We start from the raw sequence: 13,202 nt of genomic DNA, 5'->3' as shown, positions 1-13,202 counted from the left end.
AGTCCTAGGGTTAGGTCCGTCCATTTTTTTTTTTTTTTTTTACTTAAAAAAATTTTTTTTCCTAATATATGCTTTCTTAATAAGTTTTTCCGTATTTTCTATTTTTAGAATTTAAAAATTTTTTAATAAGTTTTTTCATATTTTTTATTTTAAAAAATTAAAAATTTTTTTTAATAAATTTTTTTCTTAAAAATCTTTTTCTTATTTTTTACTATAAAAAAATTAATAAATCTATTTTTAAAAATTAAAAAAAAAATTTCTGAATACATTTACTCTTAATAATTTTTTTTCTTATTTTTTATTATAATAGCTTTATTTTATTTTATTTTATCCTCTTTTTATCTTTCTATTTTTTTCTCCCTTATATTCTGAGCTGTGTGGATGAAAGGCTCTTGGTGCTCCAGCCAGGCATCAGGGCTGTGCCTCTGAGGTGGGAGAGCCAACCTCAGGACACTGGTCCACATGAGACCTACCAGCTCCACGTAATACCAAACGGCAAAAATCTCTCAGAGATCTCCATCTCAACATCAAGACCCAGCTTCACTCAACGACCAGCAAGCTACAGGGCTGGACACCCTATGCCAAACAACTAGCAAGACAGGAACACAGCCCCATCCATTAGCAGGGAGGCTGCCTAAAATCATAAGGCCACAGACACCCCAAAACACACCACCAGACGTGGACGTGCCCACCAGAAAGACAAGATTCAACCTCATCCACCAGAACACAGGCAATAGTCCCCTCCACCAGGAAGCCTACACAACCCACTGAACCAACCTTACCCACTGGGGACAGATACCAAAAACAACGGGAACTACGAACCTGCAGCCTGTGAAAAGGAGACCCCAAACACAGTAAGATAAGCAAAATGAGACGACAGAAAAACACACAGCAGATGAAGGAGCAGGGTCAAAACACACCAGACCTAACAAATGAAGAGGAAATAGGTAGTCTACCTGAAAAAGAATTCAGAATAATGATAGTAAGGATGATCCAAAATCTTGGAAATAGAATAGACAAAATGCAAGAAACATTGAACAAGGACGTAGAAGAACTAAAGAGGAACCAAGCAACGATGAAAAACACAATAAATGAAATTAAAAATACTCTAGATGGGATCAATAGCAGAATAACTGAGGCAGAAGAAAGGATAAGTGACCTGGAAGATAAAATGGTGGAAATAACTACTGCAGAGCAGGATAAAGAAAAAAGAATGAAAAGAACTGAGGACAGTCTCAGAGACCTCTGGGACAACATTAAACGCACCAACCTTCGAATTATAGGGGTCCCAGAAGAAGAAGAAAAAAAAAAGAAAGGGACTGAGAAAATATTTGAAGAGATTATAGTTGAAAACTTCCCTAATATGGGAAAGGAAATAGTTAATCAAGTCCAGGAAGCACAGAGAGTCCCATACAGGATAAACCCAAGGAGAAACACGCCAAGACACATATTAATCAAACTGTCAAAAATTAAATATAAAGAAAACATATTAAAAGCAGCAAGGGAAAAACAACAAATAACACACAAGGGAATCCCCATAAGGTTAACATCTGATCTTTCAGCAGAAACTCTGCATGCCAGAAGGGAGTGGCAGGATATACTTAAAGTGATGAAGGAGAAAAACCTACAACCAAGGTTACTCTACCCAGCAAGGATCTCATTCAGATTTGATGGAGAAATTAAAACCTTTACAGACAAGCAAAAGCTGAGAGAGTTCAGCACCACCAAACCAGCTTTACAACAAATGCTAAAGGAACTTCTCTGGGCAAGAGACACAAGAGAAGGAAAACACCTACAATAACAAACCCAAAACATTTAAGAAAATGGGAATGGGAACATACATATCGATAATTACCTTGAATGTAAATGGATTAAATGCTCCCACCAAAAGACACAGACTGGCTGAATGGATACAAAAACAAGACCCATATATATGCTGTCTACAAGAGACCCACTTCAGACCTAGAGACACATACAGACTGAAAGTGAGGGGATGGAAAAAGATATTCCATGCAAATGGAAATCAAAAGAAAGCTGGAGTAGCAATTCTCATATCAGACAAAATAGACTTTAAAATAAAGAATATTATAAGAGACAAAGAAGGACACTATATAATGATCAAGGGATCGATCCAAGAGGAAGGTATAACAATTGTAAATATTTATGCACCCAACATAGGAGCACCTCAATACATAAGGCAAACACTAACAGCCATAAAAGGGGAAATTGACAGCAACACAATCATAGTAGGGGACTTTAACACCCCACTTTCATCAATGGACAGATCATCCAAAATGAAAATAAATAAGGAAACACAAGCTTTAAATGATACATTAAACAAGATGGACTTAATTGATATTTATAGGACATTCCACCCAAAAACAACAGAATACACATTTTTCTCAAGTGCGCATGGAACATTCTCCAGGATAGATCATATCTTGGGTCACAAATCAAGCCTTGGTAAATTTAAGAAAATTGAAATCGTATCAAGTATCTTTTCCGACCACAACGCTATGAGACTAGATATCAATTACAGGAAAAGATCTGTAAAAAATACAAACACATGGAGGCTACACAATACACTACTTAATAATGAAGTGATCACTGAAGAAATCAAAGGGGAAATCAAAAAATACCTAGAAACAAATGACAATGGAGATACGACGACCCAAAACCTATGGGACGCAGCAAAAGCAGTGCTAAGAGGGAAGTTTATAGCAATACAAGCCTACCTCAAGAAACAGGAAACATCTCGAATAAACAACCTAACCTTGCACCTAAAGCAATTAGAGAAAGAAGAACAAAAAAACCCCAAAGCTAGCAGAAGGAAAGAAATCATAAAGATCAGATCAGAAATAAATGAAAAAGAAATGAAGGAAACAATAGCAAAAATCAATGAAACTAAAAGCTGGTTCTTCGAGCAGATAAACAAAATTGATAAACCATTAGCCAGACTCATCAAGAGAAAAAGGGAGAAGACTCAAATCAATAGAATTAGAAATGAAAAAGGAGAAGTAACCACTGACACTGCAGAAATACAAATGATCATGAGAGATTACTACAAGCAACTCCATGCCAATAAAATGGACAACCTGGAAGAAATGGACAGATTCTTAGAAATGCACAAACTGCCGAGACTGAACCAGGAAGAAATAGAAAATATGAACAGACCAATCACAAGCACTGAAATTGAAACTGTGATTAAAAATCTTCCAACAAACAAAAGCCCAGGACCAGATGGCTTCACAGGTGAATTCTATCAAACATTTAGAGAAGAGCTAACACCTATCCTTCTCAAACTCTTCCAAAATATTGCAGAGGGAGGAACACTCCCAAACTCATTCTACGAGGCCACCATCACCCTGATACCAAAACCAGACAAAGATGTCACAAAGAAAGAAAACTACAGGCCAATATCACTGATGAACATAGATGCAAAAATCCTCAACAAAATACTCGCAAACAGAATCCAACAGCACATTAAAAGGATCATACACCATGATCAAGTGGGGTTTATCCCAGGAATGCAAGGATTCTTCAATATACGTAAATCAATCAATGTGATACACCATATTAACAAATTGAAGGAGAAAAACCATATGATCATCTCAATAGATGCAGAGAAAGCTTTCGACAAAATTCAACACCCATTTATGATAAAAGTCCTGCAGAAAGTAGGCATAGAGGGAACTTTCCTCAACATAATAAAGGCCATATATGACAAACCCACAGCCAACATTGTCCTCAATGGTGAAAAACTGAAACCATTTCCACTAAGATCAGGAACAAGACAAGGTTGCCCACTCTCACCACTATTATTCAACATAGTTTTGGAAGTGTTAGCCACAGCAATCAGAGAAGACAAAGAAATAAAAGGAATCCAAATCGGAAAAGAAGAAGTAAAGCTGTCACTGTTTGCAGATGACATGATACTATACATAGAGAATCCTAAAGAGGCTACCAGAAAACTCCTAGAGCTAATCAATGAATTTGGTAAAGTAGCAGGATACAAAATTAATGCACAGAAATCTCTTGCATTTCTATACACTAATGACGAAAAATCTGAAAGTGAAATTAAGAAAACACTCCCGTTTACCATTGCAACAAAAAGAATAAAATATCTAGGAATAAACCTACCTAAGGAGACAAAAGACCTGTATGCAGAAAATTATAAGACACTGATGAAAGAAATTAAAGATGATACAAATAGGTGGAAAGATATACCATGTTCCTGGATTGGAAGAATCAACATTGTGAAAATGACTCTACTACCCAAAGCAATCTACAGATTCAATGCAATCCCTATCAAACTACCACTGGCATTTTTCACAGAACTAGAACAAAAACTTTCACAATTTGTATGGAAACACAAAAGACCCCGAATAGCCAAAGCAATCTTGAGAACGAAAAATGGAGCTGGGGGAATCAGGCTCCCTGACTTCAGACTATATTACAAAGCTACAGTAATCAAGACAGTTTGGTACTGGCACAAAAACAGAAATATAGATCAATGGAACAGGATAGAAAGCCCAGAGATAAACCCACGCACATATGGTCACCTTATCTTTGATAAAGGAGGCAAGCATATACAGTGGAGAAAAGACAGCCTCTTCAATAAGTGGTGCTGGGAAAATTGGACAGATACATGTAAAAGTATGAAATTAGAACACTCCCTGACACCATGCACAAAAATAAACTCAAAATGGATTAAAGACCTAAGTGTAAGACCAGACACTATCAAACTCTTAGAGGAAAACATAGGCAGAACATTCTATGACATACATCACAGCAAGATTCTTTTTGACCCAGCTCCCAGAGAAATGGAAATAAGAACACAAATAAACAAATGGGACCTAATGAAACTTAAAAGCTTTTGCACAGCAAAGGAAACCATAAACAAGACCAAAAGACAACCATCAGAATGGGAGAAAATATTTGCAAATGAAGCAACTGACAAAGGATTAATCTCCAAGATTTACAAGCAGCTCATGCAGCTCAATAACAAAAAAACGAACAACCCAATCCAAAAATGGGCAGAAGACCTAAATAGACATTTCTCCAAAGAAGATATACAGATGGCCAACAGACACATGAAAGAATGCTCAACATCATTAATCATTAGAGAAATGCAAATCAAAACTACAATGAGATATCATCTCACACCAGTCAGAATGGCCATCATCAAAAAATCTAGAAACAATAAATGCTGGAGAGTGTGTGGAGGAAAGGGAACTCTCTTGCACTGTTGGTGGGAATGTAAATTGATACAGCCACTATGGAGAACAGTATGGAGGTTCCTTAAAAAACTACAAATAGAACTACCATACGATCCAGCAATCCCACTACTGGGCATATACCCTGAGAAAACCATAGGTCAAAAAGAGTCATGTACCAAAATGTTCATTGCAGCTCTATTTACAATAGGCAGGACATGGAAGCAACCTAAATGTCCATCGACAGATGAATGGATAAAGAAGATGTGGCACATATATACAATGGAATATTACTCAGCCATAAAAAGAAATGAAATGGAGGTATTTGTAATGAGGTGGATGGAGTTAGAGTCTGTCATACAGAGTGAAGTAAGTCAGAAAGAGAAAAACAAATACAGTATGCTAACACATATATACGGAATCTAAGGGAAAAAAAAAGCCATGAAGAACCTAGTGGCAAGACGGAAATAAAGACACAGACCTACTAGAGAATGGACTTGAGGATATGGGGAGGGGGTGGGGTGAGATGTGACAGGGTGAGAGAGTGTCATGGACATATATACACTACCAAATGTAAAATAGATAGCTAGTGGGAAGCAGCCGCATAGCACAGGGAGATCAGCTCGGTGCTTTGTGACCACCTAGAGGGGTGGGATGGGGAGGGTGGGAGGGAGGGAGATGCAAGAGGGAAGAGATATGGGAACATATTGTATATGTATAACTGATTCACTTTGTTATAAAGCAGAAGCTAACACACCATTGTAAGGCAATTATACTTCAATAAAGATGTTTAAAAAACAAAAAAACAAAAAAACAAAACAAAACAAAAAAATAACAAGGCATTAAGTATAATTAAAAATATTTAAATGTAGTCTTTTTATATACTTCGGTAAATCAAATGAGCTGGACTACGTTGCCAGGCACTGATAGAAATTCACTCTCTAGTCAGTCGACAATATTTACGGAATGCCCAAAATTTTGCAGTTCCCAGAGTATATAGGACAATAGTATTGTTTATATTTATTTTCCTGTAATTCCTTCACATCTTCCTTCTTTAAGGCATGTAATCACTCTAGGAAAGACATGAGATTTTTCACAGCTATTCAATTCACACACACGTGATATCTAGACGCAAAATTCATTTCTTCTACATAGGTGTAAAAAATATCTTACATATTTTAGGTCATCAAGATCTTGCACTGAAATTCTTGATCAGTGAGTACTTCTTACCTTGAAACTGAAGGAAAATCAAAGGAAAAACTGGCACTCTGCTCCTCTGATAATTTTTAGAATTGCCATTAATGAGGAAAAATATTTGAGAAGTTGTCTTCCACTACTCTTCTCCAATATTAAGGTTAAATGAGTCAGAGTGTATGTGTGTGTGTGTGTGTGTGTGTGTGTGTGTGTGTGTGTGTGTGTGTCTGTATCACAAGCAGTGAAAGAAGTCAGGATGCATCATTTCTACAACACGAGAATTAGAATCAATCTTCTCTGTGAAGGACTTGAACTTTGGACTAAAGTGTAAATCAACATTGATTAAAAATAACTGAAATCCAAAAAAGCGAAGAAATTTTGCAAGACCACTTCTCTGCTCTAAATGAGTTTAACTTTCACTGCCAAGGCAAATTTACTCCAAGGCATTGTGGTAATACACAGATGAAGAGATGTCAGTTACTCTTAAGAAATCACAAACTTTCTCAAGTATGTTGAGAAAATTTAATTTACAGAAGGAATGAGAAGATGGGGTGAAAAAAAGCCAATGAAATTTGGTGCTAATTTTGTATTTTTTTAATTTTATTTTTTATTGTGGTAAAAACACCTAAGAGATCTACCCTCTTAAAATTTTTTAAGTGCACAATACAGTATTATTAACTATACACACAGTGTTGTACAGCAGTTCCTTAGGACTTAGTCATCTTGTATAATTGAAACTAAGATTTTAAAGTGAATTAGTAAAATGATAGTTTGTGAGCACTTTGAATGCAGTAAAATTCATAAAGACCAAAGAATGTATTCACTGGGAACAAGTAACAAGAAGAGGTTTATTACCATTTTTTGCCAGGGTTTCTAGATTAATATATCAAAGAACTGTGGTAAAAACAGTTTATCTGAATTTCAGCAAAAGATTCCCTATGATTATTTAAGTAAGGGAGAAGATTTGGTTGAATAACCCATTTCAGAGAGGTGGATTAACAGACTGATTTACTTAGAAAAGAGGCATCTTTTGGCATTATGTAAGAGCCCAGTCTCAGCCCTTTCTTGATTCCTTATTAAGCAAACATTTATCATGTGACTGCTATATGCCAGCCAATATAATAAACACCTAGATAAAAGGGGCATACCGTCAACTGGGGGAGATTTGCATGTAATCAGGAAATGACAGCATTGGGGGCACATGGAGGGGATTCAAGGAAAGTCTGTAGAAAGTCATATACTGAGCTGAGTTATTGAGTAAAACAAAGTTAGGATTACTTGCAAACTACAAAGAGTGTCACTGGGAGAACAATTAGCAAGTACAAATAAAATAATAGCAAAAGGATGTACAGTTCACAGGAGAAATTGCACGTAAAGCATAAAGCAAGGGAGAAAGTGGGAAAAATGTGAGCCTAGCATTATAATAAGAATTCAGAAGAAAAAATGCAACATAAGTCATGCTGAGAAGTTCACACTTCATCTTGAAGGCGCTGGGAAAATGTTTAAAATATATAGATGGTATCTGTTAACTTGAAAGATTATTCTAATTGATGGGAGGGGACTCAAAGATGGGAAGTGGGAAAAGCAGTAGAGAAGTCATTGCAGTCATTCAGGTAGGAGAACACGATGGCCTCAGACAAAGTCATTGAGGATGGAGGGACAGAGGCATCTTTTAAATATAGAGGTTGATGATTCATTGAACAAATATTTATTGAGTATTTATTAGGTATATGCAGCTAGGCACTAGTACTTTAGTGCTAAATATCACTGATTCCACTTTTGCCCTCATGAACCAACAACTGACAGGTGCTTACCAGGGGCCAGGTACTGTGCTGAAAGCATAATCTCAAGTTATCTAATTCTATTTTAATCCTCACACCAACCTGTGAGACAGATATTGTAATTCCCAGACACTGAGATGAGGAAAGATAGACTCCGAGAATCTCTTCTGTCCAAGATCACTAATGATTATAAAGATGAGGAACATCTGGCTCCCAAGACTCCATATCTTTTTTAACCACTGAGATAAGTTTGAGAGATGCCCAAAGATTTTATCAAGCAGGTTTCAGTCCGTGAAAGGGCGTTCATTCCAGTTAGTTAAATAGAGGGATAACAAATTAATTCAAAAGGTGATTGAGGAGAGGAGAGGACAGAAAACAAATGGGATGTAGTCCAGAGATTAGCCATTGAAAGAAATCATTACTATCCTAGGGCTGGAGGTCCAATAAAGAGAGGAGGGACCCCTGCCACAGCAAAGTCAGGGCTATCGCATTGGCAGCTGACACCACAAAGGAGTTGCAGCCATTTTAAAGACAAAAGAGGAGGTATTTCTCTCCTGACTTCTCTTCTTCCAACGTGCCTCCAAGTCTTGCCCCTACCCGCCACCAGTGTCTCCCAATGACTGAGCCTAGCCAGAAGCAGAGGGAGCTGGTAAGAGAAACAGGGAAAAGGAGTGTCCAGTATTGCCCAGGTTGGACTTAATGCATTGATGTTTGAAAATGTCATGATTTTCCTAAAGTAGTGAACGGTAGGTTAAGATTTGTGTTTTAGATAGATCACATGCCAATTGTAGTATGGGTAAAGGAATTGAAGAATGCAAGACAGACCAGAGAAGCCAACTGGAAGACTTTTGCATTAGTGCAGGAAAGAGAAAGGATTCAAGGGCAGCGGGATACCATTAATTCAGAAAGAGAACAGGTGAGCAGCAGTAGATTAGGCTGAGGAGAGAAGGTCGTGGGTTTAGAAAAATGCTAAGTTTAAGTTGTTCCAAAGGAGAAGTGCAGAATACAGAGTCTGTAGCTTAAGCACTGTCAGAAAAGAACATTTATTTTTGAAAGCCCTTGGTTAATATAGATAGTAGTTGAAGCCATGGGTGTGGTTGAGACAATTTAGAGTGAGAAGAGAAATAAAATGTCAAGATGTCCCCAGAAGGATATCATCAATTCTAACTAGTGTAAGGAAAATCAAATAATAAACCTCTTCATAACATTTTGTAAAAATGCAACTTATATGGATCAATGGGCATAGAGCAATGGAGGTGAGCTAAGTGGTCTGTGAAGGGCACTCTTTGTCCATTTAGTGCCACTAATGTGCACTAAGTAAAGGCAGGAAGCAGAGGTGGATAAAGTCTCAACCTTTTAAAATAGACAGAGGGTGGCTGTCAAGTGTGAAGTGTGTGAAGTATGTATCCTAAAAAATAAATTCCCTTCTGAAATTTTAGATTTTAATATGATTCAATGGATTTGTATTTCTGTAAACTAGATAAAGCCTGTACTTTGTCCTATGGATAATGAACATGTTCATAGATACAAAGACGTTTTAATTCACATCTTGATAGAATCAGTTAATACAAATCAAGAATTTTAGCTATCAAAGAGATTATATACGTATAAAACATGTGTTAGTGTATGTGCATCTGAATATACACCATTAAAGAAGTTTGCCTAGAACAATAAATTTCAGTGATATGAAATGCCCCACAATAACCTGAAGCAGATGCATGATATATGCCAAAAGTTATAACGGGAACATTACTCAGTTCAAAACATTTAAAATATCTCATATAACTAACACCTGAAAATTAGTGAAAAAGATGTAGAAGGCTATATATTTATAATCACAATAGTGAAAACCAGAAATTTATCTGATTGCTTGATGAATCACAGAATATTTTTAAAATAACTGGGAAATCACCAGGGGAAGAAAACACCCTTCCCATCAGAGCAGTTTTAAAAGACACTAATATGCAAGTTATTTATACACACTCACCCAGATGTATATTTTAAGAACTACTCGATATCTTAATAGCATCACAAAATCAGTCTTTAGCTTACTCCTCATCTGCATTTTAATTATTTCAAAATATAGCCACATTATTGGGCTGAGGTTGCATATTGCTGCATTACTAGTTTCATAGCATTGTGGCTTTCCATCGTGGTAGCAATAAATTCTAGTAAACAGAGCTATCGACAGCATTTTTATAGGGTCAGATGGAGCTATGGCACTAGAAGTGTGGTGCTAAGTAAAATTTGAAGGCTACTATGTTATACTCAATTATTTATTAAGGCATTAAAATCAGGTCTTTCCAGGGATGTCTGAACGTTTTTCATGATCTTTTCTCCCCTTGACAGTTCTAGCTTTTATGTGGTGATTTGGAAAAAAAATGATTACCTAAGATTTCACAAAGTTTGAAGTTCTCATTAAAATACAAGCTTTACAGAAGAATATTGCATTCTAAAAAAAAGTAATTAAAACTAGGTGTTAAGTAAAAATGCTCATGATCATATTTAGAAATATGTATGTTACATTAATAATTTGAGTACTCATAATAATGATTTTGAATATACATAAAATACGGAGCATCTTTAATTAATAAAATTCATCAAAACTGGGATTCCCTAGTTCTCCAAGAATGTGTCAAAGATAAGTTTTGTCTTAATAAATTGAAATACCAATATAATGTTACCCTATAAAACCATTCTTTATTTCGGAAAATTGTTCTTCACTCACCTAAGCATCTTTTCAGGTTGTAAAAAAACATGTGGTAATAAAAAGTTTTATTACACACATGTAATTTCATGTGAACATAAAAAATGAAAAACATATATAAACTTTATTTTCTATTTTGACTCTTATTTTGAACACATAAAAATAACTTATTCCTTGAAATAACAGACTACATAATTAAATCTTAAATATCTTATAATATCAATTAGGTTTTAACGTAATTTGGAAAGATACTAGTGTTGAAACAAATTTGGTGCTGTATTACTAGTGATATGGGAGATTAGTTTGTTCATAGGCAAACACATTTTATATAAGCAAAATGTGTTTATTTTAATCCAAATTAGGAAAAATTATGAGTCAAATTTCATATACATGATTTCATAGCTACTACTATTTGGGATGAGGATAAAGTTAGAATATAAGTTTTCAAAACTGATGACAAAATAATATTCATTAAGTAATAGCAAAAATGGCACATAGATATGACGAAAATCTTGAAGGTGATATGTGAATAACTGATATCAGAGAAACACAGATGTAGTCCATTCTTAGATGATTCGTACAATTTACCAAAACTCTTAACTACAAGCGCAAGTCAAATTACCTGCCTTCCAGTACAAGCCCTTCTGTTACAGGAGGATAAACCACCTCCCCTCTGCTATCCCCTTCACAATTGCACTAATTGGAATAGAACTGAGTATAAAAGTTATGAGTGCACCCATATAATAACTCTTTTAAGAAAAATTTTAGACACTGATTCAAGCAATCAACTAAAAACAAACCTACCCATAGATACATACATACGTACCCTGGCACTCTCTAGAAACAAAAGGAGTGACATATTGTCTTAAATCACCTATACAGTTTTTGTTATGAGAGTGGGCGGTCATATTTTACTAAATTTTGGTAAAATCATTTTTATATTAATTCTCTTACTAAATTAAAATTTAAAATAAACATTTGTTTAAAATCTGACTTTCCACCTCTTTACCTGTTTTGTTCTGGTACCTTTGTATGCCACTTCATACATAAATATTTCAAAAAGTGGTCAACCCAAATATAATTTACATACACTTATGCTTTATATGTATAAGACTTAATTGAAGCACAGTGATTTGGGTTATGCTTACATTATTGATGTGTATTCACTCCAAAACAAATGCAAGACTAAAAATTCAATAGGTGGCTAATAGCATTTGTACTGCATTTTCTATAGACTTTTCCCCATGGATCCTAAAGAAATTCTTTATAAGGTAATTTTAAAAGTGTTTTGCTCTTTGTATTCTCTTCTGGGGGATTATAATGAGCTATGCTTTCATTAATATGTCTCTCAAGATGTGCAAGCCTTTAATACAACCATAAGTTTTGGTAATCCATTCCCAAATAGTAGAACTTAGTAGGTTTTAATGTAAATAAAAATGTTCTTCTTTTTAAAGTTCATAAAAAGAGAAACTTTTAATGGGTGTTTGTTCTTTTATGTGTCTACCTATAAAGTCTTTTCTAAGATCTATTCCCTAAGTATGTTCCCTCATTGTCAGGGAAAACTATTCTTATTTGAGTAAGTTATATTTATATGTGTCATGTATATAAAGAAAATCTACAATCCCTTTGACAACTTCCCAAATATTCAAAATCCAGTTATATAAGTTGTTTATTATGAAAGTCCTACTCTTTTTCTCCCCTTCTTCAGTGTGGTAACCATTTTATGTATGACACACCCATAGCAACAGGGAAGAAGATAGATGGAATACAAACTTAATCCCAGTATTCGATTACTGATTAACATGGCATTTAACCAAACTTTCCAAAACTAAATGAAAGATTTCAATGTAAGATTTCCATATATGGACTACCCACAGCCTCTTTCAGGAAGCCAATTAAAATTTTATTGTAACTAATTAAATTCAGGAGACACTACCATACACCTTTTAGAATGTCTTTAAAAATAAAGTGACTGTACCAAGTGCTAGTGACGATGCAGAGTAATTAGAACTCACATACATCATTGATGGGAAGATAAAGTGGTACAGTTACTTTAAATAACAGTTTCTTAGTCTCTTGTGAGGTTAAACCTACACTTATCATCTGATCCAGAAATTCCATTCCTAGGTCTTTACCCAAGTGAGAAGAAAAATGTCTTTACACAAAACATTATGTGAATGTTCCTAGTGTCGTACCTCAATTTAGGAATGGATAAACACTCAGTGATGAAATACTTCTCGGCAATAACACAGAATGCACTAATGTTATAACAGTAATATCGATGAATATCAGATCTACCGTGTT

This window comes from Balaenoptera ricei, chromosome 9 (assembly GCF_028023285.1).
Source record: "Balaenoptera ricei isolate mBalRic1 chromosome 9, mBalRic1.hap2, whole genome shotgun sequence".
In the NCBI taxonomy this organism is placed as follows: Eukaryota; Metazoa; Chordata; class Mammalia; order Artiodactyla; family Balaenopteridae; genus Balaenoptera; species Balaenoptera ricei.
This window is presented reverse-complemented; position numbering follows the sequence as displayed.